Raw genomic sequence first — 12,400 nt, 5'->3', positions numbered from 1 at the left:
TGGATAGAGTCCAAAGCCTGTCTTGCAGCACCAGCACCCTGCTAATCAATGCTCACAATCCCACGAGAATCACCTCCTGCCTTTGGAACATGCTGAGTGTGATCAGGATCCATATAGTCAAGTCAGTTCCATGTACAGGTCTGGCAGTTGCAGCCACAAGCCCAAATGAATGCTTTCATCAACTTTGCAGGGTCACAACTGCAAAAAGGGTCTTGGCTGCAGTGACATCTGTGAATGCTCAGCTTCTCCCCAGCAGCAGGATGTGCAGGTTGAAAGATCCAGGCGAGAACAACTGAGGAGTGTTTGCTCAGTGGATGGTGTGATGATCAGGGGGAAAAGGACTCTTTCAGTGTGACTGTGTTCATGGCATTCTTCTCATTTTCCTGAGCTGTTAATCCGTCTCCTGGAGTCTGTACACCATAAGAAAGAGGTGGGTGTGAAACAACGAGGTTTGAGTCATTGTATCATCACAGTGCAAAGGCACTTGGAATATGGTAATTGTAATGGAAAACTATAATTGTAATTGAACATATAATTGAGAACTTCAATGTTGCAGTTAAAAGATGTGTTCAGGATCTGCCGATAACTTGTGGAAATCTTCAAATGCTTGTAACTTCAAGTACAATTTTAGGCTGGAAGAAACCAGCCCAAGGGCTTACTCTCCATTTCAGATGACATTAAGAACATTCCAAGTTTCCTTAAATCCTCCCCCCCCACTTCAGCTTTCTTAAAGCTTACGCTTGGACTGGCACACAGGCAAGGTGGTGCTGTCCTGCCTCCTCTCTCTAAAGTCCTTTTTCTTTTATCTCAGCTTTCTCTCAGCATGGTTCTTCTTCCATTATCTGACTAGTGCAAATCCTGTCTCCTGCTCTCCTTTCTCTTTTTGTGTGCGCTGAAAGGCAGCCTCCCTGAATTTGGATGATATTGATTATGTAAATCAGCACTTCTCCTCTAGATTGCTTTTTCTTTGTGAATTGGGAGCATAATTTGCAGTCTTCTACCTGATAATTGTGAGGATAATTTGAGCTGTCTCTTTGTGGAGTCATCAGTGACTGTTTTAATTTCCATATGTGAGCAGTGCTCTTCTATTTTTAATTTTTTTTTTTCCTAATCCTACCTCCTTCTGAACTACTGGATTGATTCTGCTGTTCATAACAGCATCACCTGAAGTCTATTTTGGAGTTTCCGCTGCCAGCAAGATTGAAATTTATCTACAATGTGGCAGGTTTTTCAACATTTCCAGAAAAGATATAATCCCGTAACTATCAGCCTGACAATAAAGTTGTCTATCTGTAATGGAAAATTGAGGACTCATGGTCATGTTTTCACTGCAAAAATGTTTCAAAATGAAGTAAAACAATACCATTTTGTTGTGAATAACACATGCCTTTCATCAACTTGAAAAACAATAGGTTTGAAAATTAAAATAATGAGAGGTTCATGACATATCATTCTTTATTCAGCATTGAACACAACCCACTTACAAAGTGCCAAGCAGCACATTTCACAGGATATGAGATTTAAGTTATCTATTCACATGGGTTTCTAAAGGATAGAAGAAAAATTAGAATTGCCTATTACTGGCCATTGTCTCAGAAAAGGTGACCATTGCTTTATTATACCAATTTTAAAAAAGCACCGCAAGCAGCTTCCTCCTGCCAGGCTCACAGGATATTGGTACTGGCTAAGCACTGGAAATATGCTGAAGGTTTGAGAAGACACAAATAAAGAGGAACTCCGGGCTGAGGCAGAGACCCAAAGGCAGCTCCCTTTGGTGTCAGCAGTCCTCTGGAGTTGGCTGCCTGGGCATCCAAAGGCTTCTCAGAGCACAGAGGCAGGACATCCCTGCAGTGCCTCGGGCAGCACTGATGATAACATGACCACGGCTGCCTCTTCATCTTCCAATTTCCTATCAGACCCTTCAAGCCCGACCTCACAAAAAATCCATGTAAGATATGGCTGAGACTGAACTAGTTTCTTCGGGACTGAGTTTCACTAGGAATTGCACAGTGAAGGGAAAAAAAAAAATCTCCAAAGCTGCAGCAAACCCAAAAAAAACCTCTCTCAAATTTCTCCACAAGAAAAAAAATACTTAGGAGTTTTGTTTTTATAAACCAACCATATCCCCTTCTATTTTAGTTAATGAAATAGTATCAAATGTTACATTAATTTCTCTACGTGAAAAATAGTTTGGAGGAAATATGTTCTATTCCAAATATGTCCAAAAAGGGTCACATCTGACCCAATCAATATGCTTTTTAAAATTTCTGTCTGCAAGAGAAATGTCATGGTAATTAGTACATTTTCATGAAATAGTTCCCTTTGGACAAACTGGCATTTTCTAACAGGAAAATATTCTGTTAGAAAATTTCAGATCGATTCTACTGTTAACAGAATGCTCAGTTGCACCTGAAAATAAAGTCACACATCTGGGCTCTGTTGAAATCAGTCATGATTCTGTCAGAGGCTTCAAAGAGTAAGGAATTACAAATGTGGAGGCACGTGCGTATGAATATATGTATCTGTATCATTTATATGTAGCATCTATCTTTTACATATCTATACCTAGATAATTATAGATCTTGCTATATGCACACCAGGAAAATGACTGGTCTAACAGATGGGAGTCCTGCAGGAAACCCTGAGAAGAGCCAGTGCTGCAGGAGAAGAGAGGCAAAGGCATATGTTTTGTTGTAGCTTGAATTACCAGAGAGCTAATCCCCAGGAAGGGGGTATATTTGACCTTCTGCAGCATGGGGAAAGTTAACCTTTAATATTTCTCAATCAACACATTCCAGGGGAAACTTTCTGTTTCATTGCAGTATTAAAAAACCATTGAGATATCTGCATTTTTAGCAAGCTGTAGAATCTAGAGGGTTGGATTTTTTTCAGCACCAGTCACACAATTTGTCAATGCTGTACTAGCTGCACAGTGAGTCAAACCACACTCTCTTAATTCTTGAAATGTGGCCAGTTTCCCAAATTTAAACAAAGTGGCTAAAGATGTTTATTTTCATTCTTGGTTAGCTGGTAAATGGTTTGAATGTGATATTAAGCATCATTAGCAACTGTTGAAAGGTGAAATGATTGAAATGAATAAGAAATGCTACATTTCAAAATGTATGGGGCTGTATTGCTCCCATGAGAGCTCCCTGATAGATTTAGGGTGTGGAGAGTCAATCCTTTATCATCGTGCCTTCCTGCTTCTTAAATATTTTGACATCCAATTGGACACTAAAGGATAATGCTGAAATATACCATGTAAGAAATAATTTAGTGATAGAGACTTGTATCCTCATAGGAAAAATTTCAGAAGAAGGTGAAATTGTTTGAATGGTAAGATTGGGGGGGAAAGGCTATGAATGGCCCTTAAGAACACATTTTCAATGCATGCACAGTAGCACTAAAACTTGCAGATAAAAATACAATAGACTAAAAAATAGGCTAACAGATTTTCAACTCATGCACAATAGTACTAAAAAATACAGATTTAAATAAATACACTAGGCTAAAAATATAGGTACACCCTCTCTGTTAGCAGTGCATAAGCACACATGTCTCTGTGCCTGTGTGTGTGAGTGCATGTCTGGGCACATATGGATGGAGATATGAAGGGCATGTCTTTTCTTTGACACCTATACAGAAATATCTTTCCCCACTAGTTCTGCTTTTGAAAAGCCTGTAATTTTCTTTGTCTTCTTTCAGCCTGGTACAAAAATCCTCTGAGATTCATTGTCTCTCGTGACCTTAATTCTGTTAGTCATGCCTAGATACCACAGCAAGCCATGGGTTAAAGTATGATATACCACACACATCCAGGGAAAGGAAGCTTTAACTTCAAATATTGCTGCTTTTGTGCATTTATGTCAGAGCTCCAGCACGGCTCTTTCAGTGGAGAAAGAGGGAGATTATGGGCTCGTTATCTGGCCAGTAGTGTCAGTACTTCAAAAAATATGGGTTTCTCAAGATAGTGGGTTCTCTATATGCTGAGTATCTGTCTATCTATCCCTCAGCCTTCACTCTAAGGAATAGAACATGCATGTGCAAATGAGTATGTGCATGAATGTGCACAAATATACACGTGAATATGTGTAATTATACATTATGATAATTAGAGTAACTGTACACAAAGCTGAAATGATGCTTTGTTCTGGTTGCCACATTCTTCAGATTCATACTGGAAGCCCATAGATTTATTTCATCAACATATCAGACAGAATTGGAAAATGAGGCTTCAAAATGTTGGGCTAATTACCAAAGCAGAATCAGAAAGGTTAAAAAATGTTAATGTGCATCATTAGGGCAGCACAACCTATTGAGCATCAACTGATGAGGATTTATTGTGGGAGTTCAGACAGGCACATACCACGAGTGTAAGAGGAATTAAAGTGTATGAGAATGTGCTTTTGTGTCCAGTACTCCTGATAATGTTCTCACATGCTCACAGTAATAACTCTGCATTTGATTTTAATTGTTTAGCTGCCTGGACTGTGATCTCTCCCTATCAAGCACATAGATTACTTAAACTCACCACTGGGGTATCTGGGTACTCACAGTGTGCATCCACTGATACAGTTCGTACTCCATGAATGTTTGCCATACTTCTCTGATCCCCAAGACTTGTGCTCTGGGATCACAGGCATATGGGAGGCTCTCTGTTTAGCCTGCACTGGGAGATGAAAGAGCAAACCTTGCTAATGCACCTGCACTCCCTCTGCCTAGCTGAGGGAAGGAGCATGGTGTTTTTGTTATAAAAGACTTTGCTGCTTGTGTTAGAAATGGCAGCCAAGTAGCCTGAGGGATATGCTTGTGTGTTGTGCTAACAACATATGCTAGATCTATGCCAACATCCTCCTCACTTCTCTCCCAGGTGCCTTATCTACAGCTGAGACACAGAGGCTGGTGGTACCTGCTCCAAGGGGAGAAGAGGTAAATGCTGGAAACATCTTTCAGGAACAGAGAACATGAGCTGTGTGTCACACATTCATTTGGTTTCAGAGCTAGCAATAAATCCAGACCCCCGGTAGGACCTAATTACCTCCCATCTGAGCACTAACTCACAGGCTAAATGCTGTTGAGGCGAGATGGGGACTCATTTCCAAGAACACAGGCACAAACACATTTTTATTGGCCATAGAAAATGGTAGTGTGTGTGCCAATATAGCATGGATGTCTGACTCAGAACATAAAGTGCAGGTGCCAGCAGCAAGAAGATGCTGCTAAGAAATAGCAGCTCTGTGGGACTGCAAAGTATCAGCTGTCTGGGGAGACCAGAACTGGGAAATAGAGACACTGATGATTGAAAACACTTTTTTTTTTGCCATCTCCACAGGTCCCCTTGAGCTCTTCACCCTGCAGTCGGAGCACAGAACCGTGGCAGTGGGAATGATGGGGTTGCCCCTTCTGAGACGGATCCAAAAATTCTGACCTCCTCTTCCTCAGGGAAACTTGCAACTACAGAGACTCTTCATCCACATGGGAGAGGAGTGAGAGGGCAATGTTAGATAAATGCAGAATTCCTCTTCTCCTCACAGGATGTTCCTGGCAATGGATAAGACCTCGTGGCTTGGCTTGCCCTCATCCCTGGAGTCTCCTTTAGGAGGTAATCTTCGGAGAAGAGAAACAACAGCATTACTATATTTTGCACAGTGCCTTGCACAGTGTATCCCTGATGTGACTGGGCTTTTGGGCACATCAGACCTACAGGTAATAACTACAAAGAGTAACTGTCTCTGAGGATAGGAGTGGGAAAGGAAATTGTCTTTGGATAAAAATAGTTCCTTTTGATTGTGTATTTTCTGCTGGCTCTTTGCCTTCAGGCAATGCATGACAACTTGAGGAGCAGGGAATTTTATCCCCCAGGTGATGTTTTATTGCTCTCTACCTTAAAGTCAGTCAATATTTGTAATTATCTGTCCATGCCACAGGTAACTGCAGGACTTTTTGGGGAAACAGAGAATGAAGATGGCAGCACAATTTCTGACAAGATTTGGAGAAAAGATAACAAAAAGCAGGCTGGTGGATTTAAATCCCCTGCACAGATCTCAAAGACTTTCTTGTTTTATACAAGTCCTTTGTACCTTATTATTATGCTTACTATGCAAAACCTATATAGGTGCAAGTGTATGTCTTTCTGTGCATATGCACTCACATATGACCACATTTGCTTATTTGCATATGTGTATGAATACATGCAGCATGTGTAGGCAGTGAGAAGCTAAAGGAACGTATGCAGGGTTGACAAGACCAAAATTTGATCCTCCTTCAGCCTGCTGGGTTTTTCTAAGTGTGTGCTGGGGCAGAAGGAGAAAGAATCCCCTTTTGGGCTGAAAGATGCAGAGAGACTGAGGCTGCAGGAGGACAGAAACCCCAGCTCAACAGCCTGGTGCTGAAGAGTTAACTCAGCAGACTGGGTTTTCTGTTAACGCAGTCATGCTGCTGACAAGCATCGGCAGAACGGTGTCCTCTCCTTCCTGGCACCCAACGTGAGCCAGCAGAAACTTGCCTGGAGATGAGTGTCTCAAACTCTGCACACAGCATCCTGAGGGCCTGCATCCCTTGCCAGCTATCAGTGACAGAGCTGACATGGAGAGGCAAGAGAGGGCACAGCTGGCATGCAAAACCCTGCCATCAGCATGCCCGCATCTGCTGGATCTGTTGTGAGCAGTTCACCCAGCTGGGATTTTAATACGGCTGCATCCCTCCTTTTGAAAAGTGGTATTTTTCCCCCTTGATAATAGAGATGTGAAAAAAAGAACAAACACCAAATTAAATGTTTTTAGGGTAGCACATGCATGTGAAATTTTAGCCCTGTTGACCTTGGCAGGGTCCCCATAAAAATTAGTACAAAATTAGCGGCATTTGTTGTTCTGAAAGGCCGTCAGCTACAGCTACGAAGGCGAAGGCAGGCAGAGGGAGGAGCAGCCTGCTGATAAAGGGCTCCATCCTGAAGATCCTGCCTGTGATCCTGCTGTGCTCCACAGGTCTGGGTGCAGAATGCTTGTTGGGTTGTGGCGAAATGAGGGGGCAGATGTGTGGCACAGTCATTCCTACGCTTCACAGTTCCTCAATTGCAGCTGCCATCAGTGGGCGTTTATAGCACCAGGCACCCCACACCCAAACCTGCAAACTGCTGCAGGAGCTCACAGGTGCTGACAGCTCTTGTCACCTCCCGGGAACTGCTCAGATCCACACAGGACTGGCCACACACACCACTCACACATGGCGCCTCGCCTGTCAGCTCCTGACACCGTCTGCGCTCTGACAGCTTTTTTTATTTCATGGATGGACAGACAGCTCTCAGCCCAACAGATTCCTTTTCTTTCTTACATGGCCTTTATATTTTAGTGGAAAGCCTTAAATAGAATTTCTGTAATCATGCTTTTCTGCTGACCCATATTGTCACACAGGTTCACCCAGCTGCTCCAGGTTCAGCTTATTAAATCCTTCCTGGGTAGCTGGGAAAGCAGAATAAGTTATCCAGGAGGAGAACCAGGCATTAGGAGCAGGGGAGGCAAATGTAAGGGACGGCCTGGAGCTGAGCCCATGCACGGTTTCTCTTCTGCTGATTCTTGCAAGCAGAGCCTTGCACCGGCAGGAACCGGGGCGCTGATCTAAAGGCTGTGTGCTCTGCTGGAGACAGGCACATGCTTAGGGCTGGTGATGATTTATGAATCCTGATGCAGGATTTTGAGGTGTTTGGCTCCTGGGTTCTAGTACAGAGCCAGAGAAAAGTGCTGAGTTCTCTGCAGCTCTGAATAAAATCCATCTGGAGTATAGTCTTCTTCCTGCCTTCTCTCTTGCACAGTATCCTCATGACAAGTGCTTGGAATGCTGAAGTTCCCAAGCAAAAATCCCTTTTCCCTGAATCTCCACTCCTTCCTCTTAAAACTGGTCACTTTTAAAAACCACATATTAAATTTATCATATTTTACTTTCTCCCAGCATGGGGAGGTAGGTGTCAATCCTTGCTGCAAGTGGCTCTTGCTTTGGCAAGATTCAAGAGCAGGGTAATCCCCAGGAAGGTGGAAAACATGGATTTAAACTTCTGCAGGCAAGAGAGGAAACTGAGCCTGGATTTGCGACAGCAAGAGTGAGTGTCTTCAGCACATTGCCATAAAATATGACCCTGTTATTTCTATCCCTACTCTGTACTAAGAATCACATGGAAAACACACAGTTTGTGGATGTCACTGGATTTAAGCACGTGATAAATGTTGAGTTGCTGAGCTGTGGTAAGGTACTCAGGTATAGACAATATAAGTGTAAGAAATGTTGGTAAAGATTGGAGGCATCCACAGGCCCTTACTCCTCTACTGGGTTACCAGAATTTGTCCACATCTTTTTCCAGACTTGAACCTTTCCCTATTCTTAGCACAGTAATAAGTAATGGTTCCACTACCAATCAGTTTTAGTAAGTCTCATGAAGTTGCTGAATTAAACTTTGGCCCCAGAGCCACTATGGTATATAATAAATGCTTGTGTTGTAAACTGGTAATTCCAGAGCAAAACATTTTCTTTTCAGTCTGATAATTCATCTGGAAGTGTATAAATCTACAGGGCAATCCCATATTTCTCCAAACAAGAGATGGGCAAGGGGTACATTTTTTGCTTGTCCAGTTAAAAAGAGATGCTAAATTACAGACTTCAGCTTAACTTAAGCAGCACTGTAGTTGCAGATATGACAAAGAAGAGACAGAAGAAGAGACAATAGAAGAAGAGACAATAACAATGAGCAAAGCAGAATGGATCCATTAGCAGCATGAATCCATTACACTTCCTCAAATATTTCTAAAATAACTGAGACCAATAAATACCAAAAATTCTGTAGAATCACTTAATTGAGCTGGCCAGCTGCTCTGTAGTTCCCAAACCTATCTTTTCATAAACTGGGGAGGAAATAATAGAGCACTAAAAGCACTTTTTTTTTTTTAAGTGACCATGCTCTGATATTGCAGAGATAAAATATGGTCATTCATCCCTCAGTTTAAGCAAACCAGGAAAAGTCTTCTCTGGTTTAACTCTGCTGAAGGATACTGCATACAGATAGATTTTAATTTTTAATGAGATATTGAACCAGACAATTAATCTCTATCTTTAATGATGAAGATGTGGATAATATTGCCCGTAAGTCATTGGTGTTGGATGCAAGTTACCACGGCAGCAAAAGGTAATGGTGTATTTCTTCCTGGTCAGTTGTTTACAGGAAAATGCTTAGCTGACTTGCAATAGCATAAATAGAACATGCCAAAATCAAGGTTCTGCTGAGCTTCAGGAGTCCCAGCACTTCAGATTTTGGAAGAAAAAGCAAAAATAATAATTAAAAACAACAACAACAACAACAACAACAAAAAGAGAATAGCACGTTTAGTTTTGGAAAGAGACAAAGGTTCATTAAGCACTGTCTGAGAAAGAGATTAAGTACTTGTTGGAAAGAGCAAGAACTGCAGCAGAACATGGTAATTCCCTTTCCCTTCCTTTCTTTCTACACATTCATTTCCAATCCAAATAAATCTTTCTCTTCTCATATACTTTTCTCTCAGGAATTACTAAATGTTGTCAGGTTTTGAGGCAAGGTGTCTTCTCAGCTCCTGCCCTTCCCCACTCTTTTTTACAGAGGTGCTACAGGGCTGCAGAAGTCCCTTGCCCTCCTCTTGGAGCACTCCCTCAGTTCAGGTGCTGCAGAGACCACCAGAAGGGGCCTGTGCCAAGCCCTAAAGCCTCAGCAGAGATGCTGTGGGCAGAGCCTGGAGGAGATGCCACATTGTCCCCCAGGAGTGCTAAGATACTGCCAAGGACCTTACGGCTCTGCAGAGCAGCCAAGGACACGGAGGGCACAGGCACGGTCCGTGACCATATTGTGCTGCTCGCAGGCCTCCCACGCGCGCCCTGCTGCGCTCTGTGCTCAGCACAGGGACGCTGCACTCACACGCTTCCCTGCCACCTGAGCGCCTGAGCTGCACACAGACGCGCCTGTCACTGCCTGGGCTCTGCCACGGATGGTTAATTGCCAGTAATTGGCATCTGCCAAGAAGCCCCCTGAGACAGGGGCACCAACAGACTTCTGCCAAGGCTTGTTTTGTACCAAATATCCCAAGGGAGAGTCTTGGCTACGTAAAACCCCAATATCTTGAATTACTCAGAAAAGCCTCCAACACACTGACTGACACCTCGGAGCGGTTATGTGCCCCAGCTAGCCAAATACATGTAATTATAAAGTAACTGCAAGGGTGAATAATGTATCACACATCATCCTCTGAACATATGGACTCACAGATTCTATGTAATGAGCAATAGTCTGTGTATTGCTGGGATCTCATACAGTTTGGGGAGTAGGTTATATATTCATGTAGTGTGATGCGGCAGTCCCTCAGCTTATCTGTCCCCACAAAAACACAGGAGCTGCTGCAGCCCAGCAGTGATGTTGCTGGACGTGAGGCTGGTCAGAAATGGAAACTGAAATAAACAACCAGTTTTAGATCTTTGAGCATCAAGTCCCTGAGGCCATTCTGGAAAGAGGAGTGCTAAACTGCAGCTCCATGGCATGCTTAAACAAAAACTAACATAGCTTATCCCTCCTCTAGTGAAACAGGCCCAGGGCAATGGCACAAGGAGTTCCATGTTTTTCTTGGCATTGTCAGGCAGCTACCAGGAGCCCTGAAAAGGTTTTGATGTGGATTGAACAGTGTTCTTCCAGACCGTGGCCAGGGTCAGGGATGGCCACAGGTCAGGCTGCTCTGATGGCTGGGCACTGTGAGGAGAAAGAATTCCATTGCTCTGACTTACGCACTTGGCACTCCACACACCTGGGACCAAAGTGTGGGAGCATCCCCTCGGCTCAGCCCTGCAGCTTCTCCATCCCTACCCCTGCGTGCCTGCTGAGCTCCAGGTCAGGCTGCTCCACCAGCACAGCAGAGGGCATTGCCTCACCTTGCTAACATCCCAGTGGCCAAGAAATAATCCTGGAACTGGGATTGCTGGGCTCAAGCACACACAGCAGCAAGCAGCTGAACCTGGCTGAAGTCAGCTCTGCAGCCCAGAACAGGTGAAGGAAAGCAGGGGCAGCGAGCAGCAGTGTCTCTAGAAGGGGGAGGTTTCTCCAGCAGCTGTTTGCTTCTCTAGCAGGGGGAGTGTTTCTCTGTGGGTAGCTCATGCTGAGGACAAGACACACACCTCTGTGTCAGGCATGGGCAGAGTGACAGCTGTGACAGCTGTGACCCAACTGTCCAGATCTCCCACGGCAGGGAGCCCTGGCTCCTACCCCTGGGATTCAGGACTAGGAAAGCCAAGGTCTGAAGCCCTGGCACTAGGAGCAGGTGGGCTTTCTAACATATACAGAGTTGGCTCTTACAAATGGTAACCTCAAGCATCCATTCTGTGGGGAATTCCAACATTTTCCATTCATTGTCAGCATAAATGGCCCCCAGGTTTAAACCTCCCATACTGCAATGTCTATGAGGAAATATAATTGCCATCAGCTGTGAAATTTTGCTTTGGTTTTGATTCGGGGAGCTTTTAAAATTTTGTAATTTAATTTTTATATATGAATACAGCATAATAATTATTTTAATTATAAACAATATCAGATATGGTAATGCAATAATTCATTAGTATTCTAATTGTTAAGTGTTACTGTAACTGATATTTGCTTTGGTAATTGGTATTTTAATTGGTAATTTTGGTGTTCCAAAAGGCCGTTGGGGTAATTCTTACTAGTGACTGGTAATTACAATGGAAATTTTTAATTGGTATTCTAATTGGTTTGGTAATTCATATTTGGTTTTTCATTGGTAACAGAGCAAAATGGTCATTTGTAGTAGATAATTGGTTTGGTAATTGATTTAGCAATTGGTACTGTAGAAAGTACAAAACAAGTGATCAAAACACATTAATTTATTAATACTGTAAAATATGTAATATTCTGAAATTAAAGCTAGTTTACAAAATTGACAATTAAATAATTGCAAACCAAAAATCTTTTAATAAAATATTTAAATTTTAGAAAAATGGCTAATTATAAGAACTTATTTTTAAGTCCTCTGCTCTCCTATTATTAAGAATGTCTTGGCATGTGTGAGATCACATACCAGAGGAGCAGTCCCATGACTCAGCAGGTCCTGCTGAAAGTCAGCCCCAACTGCACCCACTTGACACATTGGACATGGTCCCCAAAGGAACATTTCCTTGTTTTCCTGCTTTGAAACACCTGCTCCTGAACTATCACCTGAACATCACATCATCCTGCAGATAGGGCAGAACTTTCCCCAACACTGCTCTTCAATCAGGATGTTTAATGCCCTGTGAAGTCAGATGTGGTAAAAGCATCTGGACTGTCAAAAAGGTTGTTCCTCATTTCCCATATATATGGGATTATTATATTATATATTATTATTTTCTATAC

The sequence above is a fragment of the Melospiza melodia genome, chromosome 3 (assembly GCF_035770615.1).
Source record: "Melospiza melodia melodia isolate bMelMel2 chromosome 3, bMelMel2.pri, whole genome shotgun sequence".
Classification (NCBI taxonomy): Eukaryota; Metazoa; Chordata; class Aves; order Passeriformes; family Passerellidae; genus Melospiza; species Melospiza melodia.
Note: the sequence above shows the minus strand (reverse complement) of the source record.